An 18,050-nucleotide genomic window follows, 5' to 3' on the forward strand; every position below is an offset into this window, starting at 1 on the left:
TCCTACCAAGAGAAGTTCCATGCGCCTCAGCAGACCCAGCGGCTGTGGTGAGACGCAGACATGTGACTGCAACCCCAGGGGCTCGGTTTCGGAACAGACTAGAAATCCCTTGTGGTTTCCCGGATGCCCCTGCCTCCACGGGGCGCCGTGAGCGCCTTCCAAATCGGCACCTGCGGCTGCTGCCGCTGGAGGGGAGGGGACCGCGCAGCCTGGGGGCAGAGCCCTCACCGCGACGGCCTCCGGTTGGCCCTTCCCCGCACAAGTTATCCCACGGCAGAATCCCGGAAATCCAAGAGTTGAGACCCAAGGCGTTTTTGTAGAAGTCGTGCCCTTAGTTAACCACAAATGTTCTACGTGGAGGCGTGACTTAGAGTAAAATCCACCCTTCAAGCGTATGGTTGGGGGGATTTTGACAAGTGTGACACTTCTCTGGGAAGTGACACTTCTCTGGCCTCCGCCGTAATCGGGATGGAACGTTCCCTTGTGCCCCTTCTCGGCCGGAAGCGCCTCGTCTCGGCCACTGCCACACCACGGCTTTGCCTGTCCTGGAGCTTCGTGTGAACGGGGTGCGTCCGTCCGTCCTTCGTGTCCGGCTTCTCCATGAGGCACACTGTGTTGTGATTTATCCATCCAGTGCCCTGGCTTTAAAGCCACAAGAATTGGGGCCAGAGAAGGCTGTGCCCCCTCCCCACGCCTCCTGGCTCCGGCCTCGTTGGGGGTGGTGAGGATCACGTCGAGGGCTCGGCCCAGTAATGGCTCTGTTGGTTTCTGTTTACAGGAACGTGAGAGTGGTCCTCATTCACCTCTGCCGAGACAGAGACAGGGGCCTCAGAATCAGTGTCATTGGCCTCGGTTTTCCAGTTAGCGGTCACGCTTCCCTCCCCGCTCTCGTTCCTGATCCCCTGGGGGGCTTGGCTCACCAACAGCGGGATGAGCAGTAGAATGGGCCTCTGATGGGGATCCCAGGAATCGGGCAAGACTCTCAGGGATGAGCGATGCCGGGGCCAGCCGGGAAGGGGCAGCCGAGGGGAGGCGTGGCAAGGACCTTAGGGACCACCTAATCCAGGCTTCTCATGCATGAGCAAGCATCAGAGTCCCGGGGTGGGGAGGAGGGCGGGGGGCAGAGTCTCCCGTGGGACCTGAGAAGTAACTGCTGGCAAGCTCCCAGGTGAGGCTGCCTCCGCCGGTCCCAGATCACACGTTGAGAACCACCACGGCAAGCCAGCCAGCTCCCTCCTGGAGACCTGCCTCCGCCACGTGTAGGAGCAGCTCTCGCACACAGCCCCGGCTGCAGGTGCAGTCAGCAGCCAGAGCGCCCCGGGCCCGGGCCTGCCGGTGGGGCCGCGGCGGTGAGCACGGAGGGGTACCGGCAGGGACTGACAGCCGTCAGCTGGTCAACATCGGCTTCCTCCTCCCCGGCAGCCAGGCTGGGGCTTTCCCGGTTGGAAAAGCAGCCGTCTAGGCCGGAAGTCGCAGAGCCTGCAGCTCGGGACCTGGGCTCGGCTCAGGAAGGCCCTGTTCTGATGAGCCGCGGAGCAGGCTAAGTCAAGAGCCTCCTCGCTGCCTCCCGGGCCCGGGACCCTGGCGAAGCCCTCCCAGGGCCCAGGTGGGCCGCCTCCCCGCTGCAGCTGCCGGTGGGTGACCTGTTCTCGGGGAGTCGGTCGGGCCCTCGGATGGATAGCCGCACACGCCCTCCAGCCGCGGAACGGTGAGGCAGGTAACAGGTGTAAGGAAAGTGCGGACTTCCCTCCTGCAGACCTGCTTCTCCTGGCGTCACACGCACGCGCTGGGGCGCTCCTGAGAATTCGCAGAGCCCCCCGGGGCACCCGCTCGCACCCACCCGCCCGCCCCCGCCTGCCAGGAAGCCGAGTTCAGGGGGCTGGGGTGACCTGCTCAGGACCGTGCCTTATACGGGGGGACGCTGACCTTCATGGAACGAGGAATCCGCTCACTAGAACGGATGTGCAGGGACGGAGTCCGAGGCTCCCAGGCTGTGCACCGAGAGCAGCGTGAACGACACTTGGGGCTGAGAGTCGTTCTCCCCACACCGCTGTTTGCAGGACACCCACGGGGAGAAGCGTGGGCCGCGCCGGGAGCCCCCCCCCCCCCCCCCACTTCCTCCCTGTCCGTTGGGACAGGCCCCTTCCAGTCTGCAGCACAGCTCAGGCTGAAGTCTCTCCACCCAAAACGCGTCTCCAGCTCGAAGGCCAAACCGCTCAGGCGTGCCTCACCTTCCAGTTCTCCCAACTCCCCGCAGGCCCGTTTCCACTGGCCTAAGTCACCTACAACCCCTTGGGACTCCGCTATTCTCTGCAGCGACTTCAGCAGCCCGTGAAAGGTAGGACTCCTCCCCTCTTGAGATGCACCCTCGGCTCCCTGTGCACCTGCCAGGTTCGACCTCCTGCCGGTTCCCTTCTCCCTCCAGCTGGGCGCCCACAGCACTCTGGGGTCCTCAGCCTGTCCCCGAGCTCCTCCTGGCCGTCTCCTCCGCGCTCCCGCTCTCCGGCGCCCAGGAGGTTGTCTCCAGCCTGGAGCTGCTCTGAGCCCCTGGTGGCTTGTCCTGCTGTCTCCAGGGCTGTTTTAAAGGCACCTCATGGCCGCATGTTCCAAATGAAATTGCCACACCTCTTCCTCAGTCCAGGCCCAAAACCCGGGCCTGACCCTTGGCCCTTCCCTATCCCCCAACCCATTCCTGCATCCACTTGTCTCCCCACTGCCCCCGCAGGGCCCCCTCACCCGCCCCCGGATTACACCACCAGCCGCTGCCTTCCAGCTGGAGGCCTGGCCTCCAGTCTGGCCCCACTTGGCTGCCAGCCCTGTGCCATGCCACAGCCCAGCCACCTTTTAAAAAGTGCCCGCCTACTGGTTCAGCAGAGAGACAGACACAAGCCAGCGAGGAGGATACAAGACCAATATAAAAAAGTTAACCACATTTCTATACACTTGTAGCGAACAACCCCAACGTGAAATTAAAACCGTTCCATTGGGGTGCCTGGGGGGCTCAGTCGGTTGAGCGTCCGACTTCGGCTCAGGTCATGATCTCACGGTCCGTGACTTTGAGCCCCGCGTCGGACTCTGTGCTGACAGCTCAGAGCCTGGAGCCTGTTTCAGATTCTGTGTCTCCCTCTCTCTCTGGCCCTCCCCCGTTCATGCTCTGTCTCTCTCTCTCTCAAAAATAAATAAACGTTAAAAAAAAAAAATTAAAAAAAAACTGTTCCATTGACATGGGCACCTGGATGGCCCAGCCAGTTGAGCATCTGATTCTCGGTTTCAGCTCAGGTCATGATCACACAGTTCATGGGTTTGAGCCCCATGTTGGGCTCCACACTCACGGTGTGGAGCCTGCTTGAAATTCTCTCTCTCCCTGCCTCTCCCCTGCTCACATGCGTGCGCGCGCTTTCTCTCCCTCAAAGAAAGAGAGGGAGGGAGGGAGGAAAGGAGGGAGGGAGGGAAAGGAAAAGAGTCATTAAAAAACAGTTCCTTTTATTGTAGCATTGGAGAGAGTAAAATACTTAGGAATACATTTAACAGAAGTGCAAAACTTAAAACTCTGAAAACTGAAACATTGAAAGAAATTCAAGGAGATCCAAATACATGCAAAGCCGTCTATATTCGTGGATCAGAAGACAATATTGTTGGGGCACCTGGGTGGCTCAGTCAGTTGAGCATCTGACTTCAGCTCAGGTCATGATCTCACGGCTCGTGAGTTCAAGCCTCGCGTCAGGCTCTGTGCTGACAGCTCAGAGCCTGGAGCTGCTTTAAATTCTGTGTCTCCCTCTCTCTCTGCCCCTCCGCCGCTCTCTGTCTCTCAAAAATAAACATTAAAAAATTTGAAAAAAAAAGATGTTCAACCTCACTGGTCATTAGCGATATGCAAATCAAAACCACAATGATACCAAATCACAGCCATTAGGATGTCTACGATAAAAAATAGTAACAAGTGTTGGCAAAGTCCGCTTGTGGAGAAATTGCAACCCTTGTGCACTAACTCCTGGGGGGATTATAAAATGGTGCACCCGCTATGGAAAATGGTTATGGCGGTTCCTCAAAAAATTAAACACAAAACTACCATATTATCCAGCAATTCCACTTCTGGGTATATAGACCCAAAAGAACTGAAAGCAGAGACTCGGATAGATATCTGTACGCTCATGTTCACAACAGCATAATTCACACCAAAAAGGGGAAGCGATCCAAGTGTCCATCGGTGGATGGATGAATAAACAATGTGGTCTATACATACAATGGGATATTACTCAGCCTTCAAAAGGAATGAAATTCTCGTACATGTTACAACATGGATGAACCCTGAATGTGACGCTAAGTGAAATGCCTTTTCAGGTCTTTTGCCCATTAAAAAAAAAAAAAAAGGTTTATTTTTGAAAGGGACAGTGGGGGTAGAGGAGGAGCAGTGAGAGGGAGACAGAGGATCCAAATTGGATCTCAAGTGTGCCGACAGCAGAGAGACGGATGCAGGGCTCACACTCACAAACTGGGGGATCATGACCTGAGCCAAAGTCAGATACTCAACCAACGGTGCCACCCAGGCTCCCCCCTGTTGCCCATTTTTAAAATGGGTTATCCTTTTATTGAGTTGTAACGTATCTTTACGTATTCTAGAAATTTGACCCTTATCACATCCGTGATTTCCAAATAATCGGGTTGTCCTTGCACTTTGTTGATATGTCCTTGAAGCACATAAGCTTTAATTTTGATCAAGTCCAGTTTATCTATTTTCTTTTATTGCTTATGCTTCAGTGTCATATCTAAAAAACCTTGCCTAAATACAAGGTAGTGAAAGCTTAGTCACTTCCTTCTTAGAGTTTTATAGTTTTACGTGTATGATCCATTTTGAGGTAATTTTAGTATATGGTGTGAGGTAGGGCTACATACTTACTTTCTGCATGTGGATGTCCAGTTATCCCTGCACCGTTGGTTGAATAAAAAGATGATTCTTTCCCCATTGAATTGTTTTGGCATCCTTGCCAAATATGAATTGACCATGAACGTGTGAGTCTTTTTTGGACTTCAATTCTATTACATTGAACTTTATATATCTCTACTTATGTCAGTACCACACACTCTCTCTCTCTCTCTTTTTTTAATGTTTATTTTTGAGAGAGAGAGAGAGAGCCAGAGCATGAGCAGGGGAGGGGCAGAGAGAGAGGGAGACACAGACTCCGAAGCAGGCTCCAGGCTTTGAGCTGTCAGCACAGAGCCCGACACAGGGCTCAAACCTACAAACTGTGAGATCATGACCTGAGCTGAAGTCGGGCGCTCAACCGATTGAGTCACCCAGGTGCCCCTTGAGGTTGCATATCTTTTTGCATGCTTATTGGCCATCTGTATATCTTCTTCAGACACATGAATATTCAAATTCTTGGCCCATTTTTACTTTAGTTCAGTTTGACTTTACTTATGGCAAAATACCCATAACATAAAATTTACTATCTTAACTATTTTTTACTGTGGAATTCAGTAGTGTTCAGTACATTTGCATTGTTGTACAACCAATCTCTAGAACTTTTCATCTTGCAAAACTGATACTCTACACCCATTAATCAACAACTCTCCATTTTTGCCCCGCCCCCCCCCCCCCCCAAACCCTGGAAACCACCATTCCAGGTTTTGGCTATATGAATTTGACAACTAGGGGTACCTCCTATAAATAGAACTCTACAGTGTCTGTCGTGTTGTGACTGGCATGTTTCACTCAGCATGATGTCGTGCCTTTGCCCATTTTTTAATTAATTAAAAAAAATTTTTTAAGTAGGCTTCACGCCCACCGTGGAGCCCAACACAAGGCTTGAACTCACGACCCTGAGATCAAGACCTGAGCTAAGATCAAGAGTTGGACACTTAACCGACTGAGTCACCTGGGCGCCCTTGAACTGGATTTTTTATTACCGTTGAGTTGTAAGAGTTCTTTATGTATTCTGGTTATTAATCCCTTATCAGATACAGAATTTGCAAATATTTTCTCCCACTCTGTGGGTTGCCATTCATTTTCGGTAGTTTCTTCGATGCGCAAAAGTTTTAAATTTTGATGAAGCCTAATCTATTTGTTTTTTCTTAAATTGCGTGCACTGTTGACGTCATATACAAGAAATCACCGCCAAATCCGTCATGAAGCTTTTCCTCTACGTTTTCTTCTAAGAGTTTTATAGTTTCGGCTCCCGGGTTAGGTCTTTGATTCGTTTTCAGCTAATTTTTGCATGTAGTGTGAGACAAAGGCCCAACTTCACTCTTTTGCATGTGGAGATCCACTTTTCCCAGCACTGCTGGTTGGAAGAACCGTCCTTTCCCCACCAGATGGTCTCGGCATCTGAATTGGCGGCCGGCAAGCACAAGAAAAGATGCTCCACATCATTACTCACCAGGGAAATGTAAGTCAAAATTAGTGAGACACTGACTCACACCCACTGGTGTGGCTATTTAAAAAAAAAAAAAGACATAAGAACAAGTACTGGGGAGGATGTGGAGAAGTTGGAGCTCTCATCCATGGCTGATGGGGACATAACATGCTCTGGAAAAATCTGACAGTTCCTCAAAAGATTAAGCATAGTCACCGTGTGACGATTCCACTCCTGGGTACACAGTCAAGAGAAATGAAAACAGATGTCCACCCAGAAACTTCTGTACAGTTGTCCAGAGCAGGATGATTCCTAGCAGCCAGAAAGTAGAAATCGCCCAAATGTCCATCACTGATGAGTGGATAAAAAGAAGCAGTCTACCCAAAGGATTGTATTATTCATCCATAAAAAGGAATGAAGACGTGACATCTGCTACAACTTGGATGAGCCCTGATAGCATTATACGAAGCAGAAACAAGCCAGACGCAAAAGGCCACCTCCTGTATGATTCCATTTATATAATATATATCTCTAAGTCTGTAGAGATAGAAAATATGGAGGGGTGGGGGTTAGTTTATTTTTTAATGTTTTGTTTTTGAGAGAGGGGCGGGGCAGAGAGAGAGGGAGACACAGACTCCAAAGCGGGCTCCAGGCTCTGAGCCATCAGCACAGAGCCCGATGCAGGGCTCAAACTCACAGATTGTGAGATCACGAAGCTGAAGTTGGATGCTTAACCAACTGAGCCACCCAGGCACCCCTAGTTTAGTTATTTTTGAGAGAGAGAGAGATCATAAACGGGAGGGGCGTAGAGAAAGAGGGAGAGCGAGAAGCCCAAGTAGATTCTGTGCTGTCAGCACAGAGCCCGATGTGGTGCTCGAACCCATGAACGATGAGATGACCTGGGCTGAAACCAAGAGTCAGACGCTTAACTGACTGAGGCACCCAGGTGCCCCTGAGACAGAAAACAGGTTAGTGGTTGCCAGGGAGAGGGGGTTGTGAGGGGTAACTGCTGAAGAGTACAAGGTTTCTTTTGGAAAGTGATGAAAATGCCCTAAAATTGTGACACTTGTGCAACTCTATGAATTTACTAAAAACCATTAAATGTACACTTGACATGGATGAATTGTATGTGATTTATATCTCACAAAAGCTATTAAAAAATACAATGGGGGGCACCTGGGTGGCTCAGTTGGTTGAGCATCCAACTCTTGATTTCTGCTCAGGTCATGATTCATGGTTCCTGGGTTCAAGTCCTGCGTTAGGCTCAGCACTGACAGTGCGGAGCCTGCTTGGGATTCATTCTCTCTCTCTCTCTCTCTCTCTCTCTCTCTCTCTCTGTCCCTTCTGGACACTTTCATTCTCTCTCTCTAAATAAATAAATAAACTTTAAAAAAATACAGTGGGGGCTCCTGCCTGGATGGCTCAACTGGTTAAGCATCTAACTCTTTTTTTTTTTTTTTTAACGTTTATTTTTGAGAGAGAGGGCACGAGCTGGGCAGGGGCAGAGAGACAGGGAGACATAGAATCAGAAGCAAGCTCAAGGCTCTGAGCTGTTAGCACAGAGCCCAACGTGGGGCTCGAACTCATGAACCGAGAGATCGTGACCTAAGCCGAAGTCGGACGCTTAACCAACTGAGCCACTCAGGTGCCCCAAGCATCCAACTCTTGATTTTGGCTTAGGTCACGATCTCACCGTTTGAGGGATCGAGCACCAAGTCTCAGGCTCTTTGGGATTCTCTCTGCCCCTCCCCCTGCTCATGCTCTCTCTCTCTGAAAATAAATATTAAAAAAAAAAAAAAAAAAACCAATGATCCAAGCTGAGAGGTGTCTGGCGACACAGAGCCTGGGTCCCCAACCCCGGCTAGGTCAAGCAGAGCTTCAGGGAGGAAGTACCATCCTGTGTAGAATGAATTACCTCCATGAAGCCCGTGGTGGTGGACAGGTGTTCAGGCAGGGGGAACAGCATGTGCTAAGGCCCGTGATGAGAGAGAGCCTGGCCTATTTGGACAAATCCAGTAGAGCTGGAACCATGAGTGGGAAGTAGGGAGCCAAGAGGTGAGACCAGAAAAGCAGGCGTGGCTTGACCGCAGTAGGCCGCTCTCTGCTGGAGCTTGGACTTACCCCAAGGGCAGTAGGAAGGCACTAGGAAGCTTTAACAGGGAACGGACGGGGTCAGACGGCACCGTGACGGGCACCCTGGGAACTATAGCACCAAGGAGCGATGTGGGGGGACATCTCTTGGCTGCCTCTCTGGCTCCTATCCCCACTTCTTTATCCCAGACTGGACTCCTCCTTTCTCAGGATTCTGGGTTGGGCGAGACTGACCCCACATTCCTGGCTTTAGACTTGAGCCCTGATTGGTTTAAACGGATCAGTATATATCCCTTGTCTCCCTGCCCCACTACCTTGATTGGAGACTAGACCCATGACCTCCTTCCAGCCATCTGAGACCATGAGGCATCATCTTAGGGTCGTGGTGGGCAGGGTGAGGAGGACATGGGTCACTTTTACCAGGATGCCCTTAGAATGGCCCCTGTGCTGAGGAAGCAGAGCCAGACGTGGGGAAAGGAAACCCAGTTCCTATCATAGCTGAAGCCTGGATCGAGCCTTGCCTGAAAGCAGAGACTGCTGGACTCCTGAGTTACACGAGTCAGCTGAGTGACACGAGTCAATAAAGTTCTCTTTTGCATTCGTTTAGGTAGGTTTTCTGTTACTACAAAGCGCTGGACAGAAGAGACTCACAAGGCACAGGTTGCCCTGGAAAGTCCCAGAAGACTGCCCGGAAATGCTAGGGCAGAATTCTGAAAGAAGAGAAGGAGGTAATTAGCAAAGGAGGTGGAAAGGCTGTCATGGAGAGGAATGGATCATTTGTACGGTGTCTTTCCTGAGGGTCTGCTAATGACATTCATTCATCATCAATACCCGGAAGGCAGGTGGCCGGGGGTGGATGTCATCAGCCCGTCGGGGGGGGGGGGGCCCTCACCCCCGACCCACACGGAGCATGAGAGGGGCCGAATGGGCCCTGCCGCCGAATTAGCTCGTCCTCCCTCGCTGCTCCCCCCCATCCAAGGCGAGGCCCCAGGGGGCAGATGATCGGCCCACGGCCACACAGCAAGTGCTCGGACCTGGAGCCCAGGCGTGCTGTCCCCCGGGCTGAGTCCTTTCCACTCACCAGTCCGGAAGACACGAACCTTCCAGGGCCGAGTCTGGGAACAACTGATGTCATTGCTTTTGAGACAAAGCTCATTTACCCCATCTGGAATTCACCGCAGGCTCCTTTGCCCCGCTCCTTACCCGTGGGGCCCCTGGCTGTGGCTCCTGCCTTTTCACTGTCACGGCCTCATCAAACCCGTCAGTGGGTGGCCTCGCTGACTCCCAGCCGGGTTTGACCACCACGTAATGAGCCTCTCCAGGCCCCTAGGAACTACTCTTAACGCGGATCATCCAGAGGTTTCTGCACCAGGGTCATTCAGAGTTATTAACAAGGCGGTGTTTACTCCTCCGGAGGGGCTGGCTGGGGACCGTGACCTTGCCGCAGAGCAGGCGAATCGGGGGCCACTCGGGCAGTAAAGGGCCTAGTTATTATAGGGCTTCCCCACCCGCAGCCTCAGAGACCAGGCGGAGACAACCCGGAAGGGGCAGGGTGGGGTGGGGCTTGGCCTCCCCCAGGCCATGAGTTCACGTGCAAGGAGCCCAAGTTGCACCTGCCCCTCCCTCCGCGCGTGTCTTGCGTCTCTTCCCCGGCCCGTGAGGGTCACCGAAGGGCACCCGGGCGGGCTGCTCGGCGTTGGTGGGCTTCCTTCAAGGGGAGCCAGGAGCAAAAGTGGCTGGGGCGGGAAGCCCCAGGGAGATGGGGGCTGTGAGTCCAGGAAAGACGTTTCGGGAACTCCACCCCCAAACTCAGCCCTGTGCCTCCCGCCTACAGGTGGAGCTTTTCCCATGTCCTCATCGACAACATTCCCGAGACCCACGGGAAGGCCCAGTCTGAGCCCCCGCAGCGGGCGGGTCGTTAGAGGGCGGGAATCCTGTGCTTGGCACGGACTTCCCTGGGCTGGGGGTGGGGTGGGGGCGACGGGGTGCCCACCGTCAGCATGTCAGGATATTCCTGACGTCCCGAGGCCACCGAGAACGAGGGCTTTAAAGATCCACTGCGGGTGATGGTTATCCTGTTTGCTGGACCCCGGGAAGGGGGCTGTCGGGCCCCACCTGCAAAACTTCAGGAGGCCAAGAGCAGTCCCCACCCCCAGCTCCCCCAGGGCTCACTCATCTACACAGCAGTAAGTCCTTGGTAGCCCCGGATCGTGCGGACCCCCTGCCTTCTGCCAGCTGGGAAACCGGAGTAACACAAACTAAGCGTGGGGCTCAGCAGAGCGCACGTCTCTCCGTAGCCAGATTCCGGGATGTTTCTGTGCTACAGAGTGAGCTCCCAGGCTGCGGGTCAGACAAGCCTGACTTGAATCCCTAGGGCCGGTCAGCAGCTGTGTGGCCCAGGCTCGGCCGCTCAGCCTCTCCGGGCCTCACTGCTTAATTCACAGGATCCTGCGAGAGCTCCGGGGCTGATGGCACGAGAAGCCCTCGGCCCGCCGCCAGGCACCCTGCGAGGGTGCCGGTGAGTGGTGGCTGTGGTGGTTACCCGGGGACCTGCTCTTTACCAAGTTCAAGTCTGAAAGCAAGAGAAGCTGAGGGACTGCAAGGGAAGGAAGGTGTCCTGCTTCCATCCCGGTCAGTTCTGACCCTTCGAGACTGGACCCCGACCCAGAACCGTTACAGCACCCAGTGGCCCAGCTGGAAGGAACCTCACAGCCCCGCGCTGTACAGATAGGGAAACTGAGGTCCAGCGGGTGACAACAGCTGTCTAGGTCTGCACCGGAAGTTAGTGGACCTGGGCATTATGGGATTCTGTATGTGGCTGACCTCAAGGGGACGACGGATGGACTTCATGTCATGGCCAATGAGGAGGTGAGGGGCTGGGGGGGTCACCCCCGACCCATTTATCGCTGTTGTCTGAGCTTCCCGTCTGGGCTGGGCCCAACAGGGTGCGTGTGGTCCAGCCTTCCTGGGGCCCCTGCGTTGGCTCAGGGGTAACTGATGTGTGGGGGACCAGGCCCCCAGAGGCCATCGGGGGCTCTTTGAGGAGCCACCCCTTGGATCTGCCCAGGGGAGCCCATATCCTGTTCCCTGGCCCCGGCACCCCCTGGGATGAGGAGGGGCTGGGCCCGGCTCAGAAACCAACAGGCATCTCGCTGATGCCCTGGGGACAGGCCAAGTGGCAGGCAGCTCCCTGGCATTGAGGGTGGTGATGGGCTTCTGGCCTTGGGCCTCCAGAAGGGCTGCTCCTCCGCCCCCGCCCCCCCACCCCTTGCTCTGATCGTCTCCGAGCTTGACCCTGGGGGAGCCCGCTGATTCCCGGAGCCTTCACCCTGCATCTGGCAGAAGCCACGGGAGGTGGCATCTCCTCTCTGCCATCTGGAAGGGGGGCACGTGGAGGCTTCTCGAATTGTGTGGTTGGTGATATTTGGCGGGTCAACCCAGTTCCCCTTTCCTGAGGGCAGACCTCGGAAGCCCTGAGTATGTGACTTGCTCCTCGTTGGCCAGGGCTCGTTGGACCGGGGCGAACACCTGACTCTCATGGGCCAATCAGACCCTCTGTCCCAGAACCGGGCCCTGTGACTCACCAGTCGGTCTGGTGGGCAGGTGCTGGAGGGAACACGAGACCCAGGCTGGGGCAGGAGGCGCCGGGGAGGCTGTCTGCAGACAGAGAAAGTGCCCGGGTGTTTTATCGGATCCCACCCCAACGCCCCAACAGTCACTCCCCATCCTTCTGGAAAAAGCACCCGGTTCCTGGGGGAATTTCCCACCCCACTTCCGGTGTGGGCCCGAGACCCCGGCACAGCCCAGACAGTCTCTCTCAGGACTGCACTTCGAGCACAGACAGGGCCGCAGAGGGGGAGGCGGGGACCCGAGCTGATGGCTGCTTGAAGACACTGTTTTTCCTCGTTTTTGCCGGCGGGTCCCACATCCTGGAGATCGGGGGACCTGCCCCCCAGTCCCCTGACGCTTCTGTGTGCGCACACATTGCCCCTTCTGCTGCCCTCAGCTGCTTTGGTCTCTGTTCCCTCCCAGGGGTGCCCTTACCCTCGGGTGCCCTGGCTTGTCTCCTGTCCTTCGAATTGGCCCACGCTGAGACAGCAGGCGACGGGTGGCCAGCCGTCCACTTGTAGGAAGAGCCTCACTTTGAGAGCCTCGCCGAAGGCCGCAGTGGGGAAGGTGAAGTTCAGAGAGGGTACGTGCCCCCGGGCTCGCGGGGCAGAGAGACTGTGAGGCCCGGAACAGTCTGCCTGTTAGGGGTTGTCCTTCGGCAGGATGGCCACGAACTCCCGGAGTGAAGAGACCTCCTCTCTCTTCCGGGCCGGGGCATCCGAGAGAACCGAGGGGGGAGGCCTTTACCCCCAGGCCAGATGGGCTCGGCACCTGTTTCTTGTTCCGAATGTGCCCGCTCAGCTGTTCCACGCCTCCTGCCACCAGAGAAAGCGGCTCCGACCCGGGGCACCGCGGTCCCCGCTTACACATGAGGACACCGAGGCCCAGAAAGGCCACATGCCTGAGCCCGGGTCCCACCGGCGGGACCAGCACGCGGGCTGCTGGTTTCCGTGCTTTCCACAGATGGTTCCATTAAAGCATTGCTTTCCCCCCTTTGTCAATAACAGTGTGGATATTATTAAAATAAAATATTAGTCATCAGTAACAACAGCCGATCTTTACTGAGTAGTGCAAAGTACTGACTTGATTCTTCTGTCAAAACTTTTAAAATTCTTGTTTTGTTTTGAGAGGGAGAGCGGGCACGCCTGAACGTGCCAGCAGAGGAGGGGCAGAGAGAGAGAGAGAGAGAATCCCAAGCAGGCTCTGCACCGCCAGCATGGAGCCGGACGCGGGGCTCGAACCCACGAGGCGCACGATCATGACCCGAGCTGAAGTTGGACGCTTAACAGACTGAGCCACCTAGGCCTCCCCACACTTGATTCCGATAATGGCTTTGTGGGGGAGGTGGTATCTTTGTTACGCCCATTTTCCAGATGTGGAAACTAAGGCTTAAGGAGTTTAAGCAACTCGCCTCAGGCCACATCACCAGTAAGTGGCTTCGGGGCTGTGCCAACTGCTTCCCTCAACGGAGAGGAAGTGATTGGCCCCTTCCCCAGGCCCCTAAAACACGAGGCTGGCCAGAGGGCCCTCTGACACGGGTGGATGGTCCTTCCTCTCTGAGCCCAGAGTCCCCTGGTCCTCTCCGACTGCCATTTTCCCTGAGTGGGTAGTCATTTACTTAGGACTAATGATGCAGCAGCTCCTGGGCAGGCAAGATGGGCGGGTCAGACCAGAGAATTCTCTCGAAGGAACATCGGGAGGCTCTCGGCCCAGGCTGACCCTTCCTCCCGTGACTGTGACCCACAGCACGAGGGTTCATGCCACTCTCTCCAGCCACGCCCGAGCTTGCCTCGACTCCTCCCGACACAGTGCTCCAGCAGCCACCGTATGGGCATGAAGCATGTTGTAGGGACAGGGCGGATCCGCTCAGTTGAGCCCAGTGCAAGGTTATGGAGCTCCGGTGGGTGGGCTCTCTCTAGCCACGCCCACCCTGTGAACACACCTTCTGAAGGTTGACTGCTTTACCTCCATCCGTCTAACCCTCATGGAGGCTCAGTGTTGCCCCACTTACCTTGAGGGCATGCTCTCCCCATCATTTCTCCCAGGGGGGTCGGACCCATAAAGCAGTGGGTTCCTCGTGGTTATTTATTCCACAGGACACCAATTTTTCAAATGCTAATGAGAGTTAAGGGGGGAGGGGACAAAAAGGTGTGCTGGCCAAATAAGTTTAGAAAATACTTCAATAGAATAGATTCCTTCCCTGCAGGACTTCTCAGAGCCTTTATGGTACTAACATACACCTTGACTTCCGGAGGGAGGGGGTTTATAGCATGGCGATTCCCCACAAGCAGGGGAACCCTCCTCTTCCCGTGGGACACATATTCTGCACAGACTGGTGTTTTAGGAGGCACTGAATTACATACATTTAACAATTCTTTTTTACTGGAGAAAAATATGTTAAAAACTACTTAATTAAAATACTCAATGACGTACATACGTTTTTTTTTTCCCCCCCTCACATAGTTGGGATCATCCTATAAGTTTTTGAAATGTGTGTGTGTGTGTGTGTGTGTGTGCTGTAAACAGATCTACACCATGTGAATAGCTTTCCAGCCATGCTATAATATGGCATAGAAGTCCACGGTTTGGTAGGTGAACCCCTCCTTTGGGATATGCAGATGACTTCCGTTTTTTTACTGTCGTTATTATAGACGCTGCTGCAGTCACATCTTTGAGGCTTGACATTTGTACAGATCTCTAATTGGTGGCTGAGGATAATTTCCTAGAAATGGAAGTGCTGAGTCAGAGAATATGGATATTTATTGTCAAAGTGTTCTTTAACAGGACGTACCAACTTGCACCCTGCTTGGCGATGTCCGGATGCCCATTTTTCTGGCTCCTTTGCCAACACTGGGTATGATTATTAACTTTTTGTTTGTTTGTTTGTCTTGGCCGATTTGTATTGTGCTTCTTTGATGGCTTGTAAGGGACAGCTTTCCTGTGGACTGGCCACTTGCATTTGCTTTCGTGTTGTCTAACCGGGTTCTTTCCCCAACTTTCTAATGAGGGCTCATCTTTTTCTTGGTGGCTTAGAAAGTTTTTTTTTTTATGTTTATTTATTTTTAAGACAGAGACAGAGACACAATGTGAGCAGGGGAGGGGCAGACACACACACACACACACACACACACACACACACACAGACACACACACAGAATCCGAAGCAGGCTCCGGGCTCTGAGCTGTCAGCACAGAGCCCGAAGCGGGGGCTCGAACTCACAAACTGCGAGACCATGACCTGAGCCGAAGTGGGAGGCTTAACCGACTGAGCCACCCAGGCGCCCCAGCAAGTTCTTAATAGGTTGAAGGTATTAACTCTGCGTCCTGTGCTTGTGCAAAGCATTTTTGATCATCATAAACTCACCCCCCCCATGAGAAGACCAGATTAGCTTATGAGATAGGAAGTGATCTGCTAAAAGCCACATGGTGCTTGAGGGACAGGACCAGGCTCGGGGGGAGAGTGTTACGTTCCACGCTGGAGGTTCAGTGGGACCCCTCCTCCTCCCGGATCCCCCTTCCACTGGGTCAAATTTCAGCACCCCCACCCCCTGCAGCTGACACTGCGCTGGGCACCCTCCCCATTTGCACCCCCAAACCACCCGAGGCCTGTGGAAAGGAAAGGATTTCCCCGGACACACCTCTTTATCAAATAAAGTGCCCGCAACCCCAAGGACCAGGGGGGCTGGAGTTCACCCAGGGGAGCCAAGAAGGCTCCACAGAGGTGATGTTTACGTGGAGACCTGAAGGGACATCAAGTAGCACTGCCCATCATGTGCAACTTTTTCAACGTTTATTTATTTTTGGGACAGAGAGAGACAGAGCATGAACGGGCGAGGGGCAGAGAGAGAGGGAGACACAGAATCGGAAACAGGCTCCAGGCTCCGAGCCATCCGCCCTGAGCCCGACGCGGGGCTCGAACTCATGGACCGCGAGATCATGACCTGGCTGAAGTCGGACGCTTAACCGACTGCGCCACCCAGGCGCCCCCATCATGTGCAACTTTTAAGTTTCTGGTAGGCACTTAAAAGTTAAGACACCGAGGGGCTCCCGGGTGGCGCAGTTGGCTGAGCGTCCAACTGTGGCTCAGGTCATGATCTCGTGGTTCGTGAGTTCGAGCCCCGCATCCGGCTTACTGCTGTCAGAGTGGAGTCCGCTCTACTTTGGATCTTCTGTCCCCCGGTCCTCCCCCGCGCCTGCTCTCTCTCTCTCTCAGAAATAAATAAAGCATTAAAAAAAATTAAGGTAGTGAAACTTTACATCCAAAGTATTACCAGTTCGATATGCAATTACCTTTTGAAAAATAGGAATGAGATATTTTTCGTTCTTTTTATTTTGTACACACCTTCAAATCTCTTTGGGATCTGGCGACCTTTCACGTGCTCAGTGGCATTTGCATGGAGGGGTCTCTGTGTTGGACACGGCACGCCTAGGCGGTCGCTACAGCACCGGAGGGGACAACAGCCCTGGCGGAGCAAAGTCGATGAGCAGCAAGTCAGGAGAGAAGGCGGCTCAGAGAGGGCAGTGGCTGGATTAGCCTGGCTGGGGGTGGGGGATGGAATAAAGTGTTCAGCCTTGAGGTCTATTTAGGGAGTGACATCCAATGGCCGAGGTGCATTGGACGGATCTAGAGAGTGGGTCCCTGGGAGGGCAGGGGGTCTAAGATGTTGTACATTTCTGGCTAGAGCCCCAGAGAATAGGAGAAACCATTTGCCTCAGGAGAGAAGATCCTTTTCTGGGGGTGGGGTGATAAGTTATGTTTCTGGCCTGATGGATTTGGGGGACACTCAAATGGGCACGCCTCGTGGCACACCAGATACGCAGGCTAAGGCTCGGAAGAGACTGGGCTGGAGCCGGGAAGGTCACCGGCGCCCAAGATGCAGTGACATAGGGAATATCTGATCCAGCCTCTGCCTACCCCATGTACGTCATTTTTGTTCCCCGAGGGCTTTCTGGAAGAACTACTGAGCAAGCTTCTGGGGTCACACTCCCAGGCCACTTATAAAACAAGACCAGGGATTCTCTGCTGAAAGGCAGGGGGAGATCTAGAGGCTGGGTTAAGATGCGGATTCTCAGGCCACGCCCCCATCTCGTTCAGTCCCGCCCCTGTCTGGATGGCATCTGGGCATCTGGGTCATCGATTGACTCTGGCAGGTGACTGGGGAAGGCACCTTCCCTGGGCTACCTGCACATGAGCAAAACGACTTGACCAAATGTTTGTCTTATTCAAAAGCAGTGTGTTTAGCTGCAGAAAACAATCTGTCTAAAATACAGAGGACTTTCTGAATTTAGTAGTGGCGATGGTCGCATAACCCAGCAAATACGCTGAGACCACACAACTGTGCGCTTTAGAATAGTGAATCTTATGTGAGTTACATCCAATTTTTTATTTTATATACTTTATTTTTATTTTATTTATTTTATTAAAAAAATTTTTTTAATGTTTTTATTTACTTTTGAGACAGGGAGAGACAGAGCATGAGCAGGGGAGGGGTAGAGAGAGAGGGAGACACAGAATCCCAAGCAGGCTCCAGGCTCCGAGGTGTCAGCCCAGAGCCCGACGCGGGGCTCGAACTCACAGACTGTGAGATCATGACCTGAGCTGAAGTCAGACGCCTAACCGATGGAGCCACCCAGGCGCCCCGTTTATATACTTTATTTTTAAAGAACGTGAGCAGGGGAGCGGGGCAGAGGGAGGGGGAGAGAGAGAACCCTAAGCAGGCCCCCATGCTCAGCGCGGAGCCCATCGGGGGTACTCGATCAACCCTGGGATCATGACCTACGAGATCAACAGTCGGCCGCTCAACCGACTGAGCCCCCCAGGCGCCCCCAATTTTTTAAAATACAAGGAAAAATACAGAAGAGAACAGAAAACAAAGTGACCCGCATTCCCACCTGTGCTGGTAACAACGGGTAGAACACCCAGGGGGTGTAGCCTTCAGACTGCTTCTCACAGGGGTATGTAGTTAATTCGATTATACTATATACACGGGTTTATAA

This window comes from Prionailurus viverrinus, chromosome D4 (genome assembly GCF_022837055.1).
Source record: "Prionailurus viverrinus isolate Anna chromosome D4, UM_Priviv_1.0, whole genome shotgun sequence".
In the NCBI taxonomy this organism is placed as follows: Eukaryota; Metazoa; Chordata; class Mammalia; order Carnivora; family Felidae; genus Prionailurus; species Prionailurus viverrinus.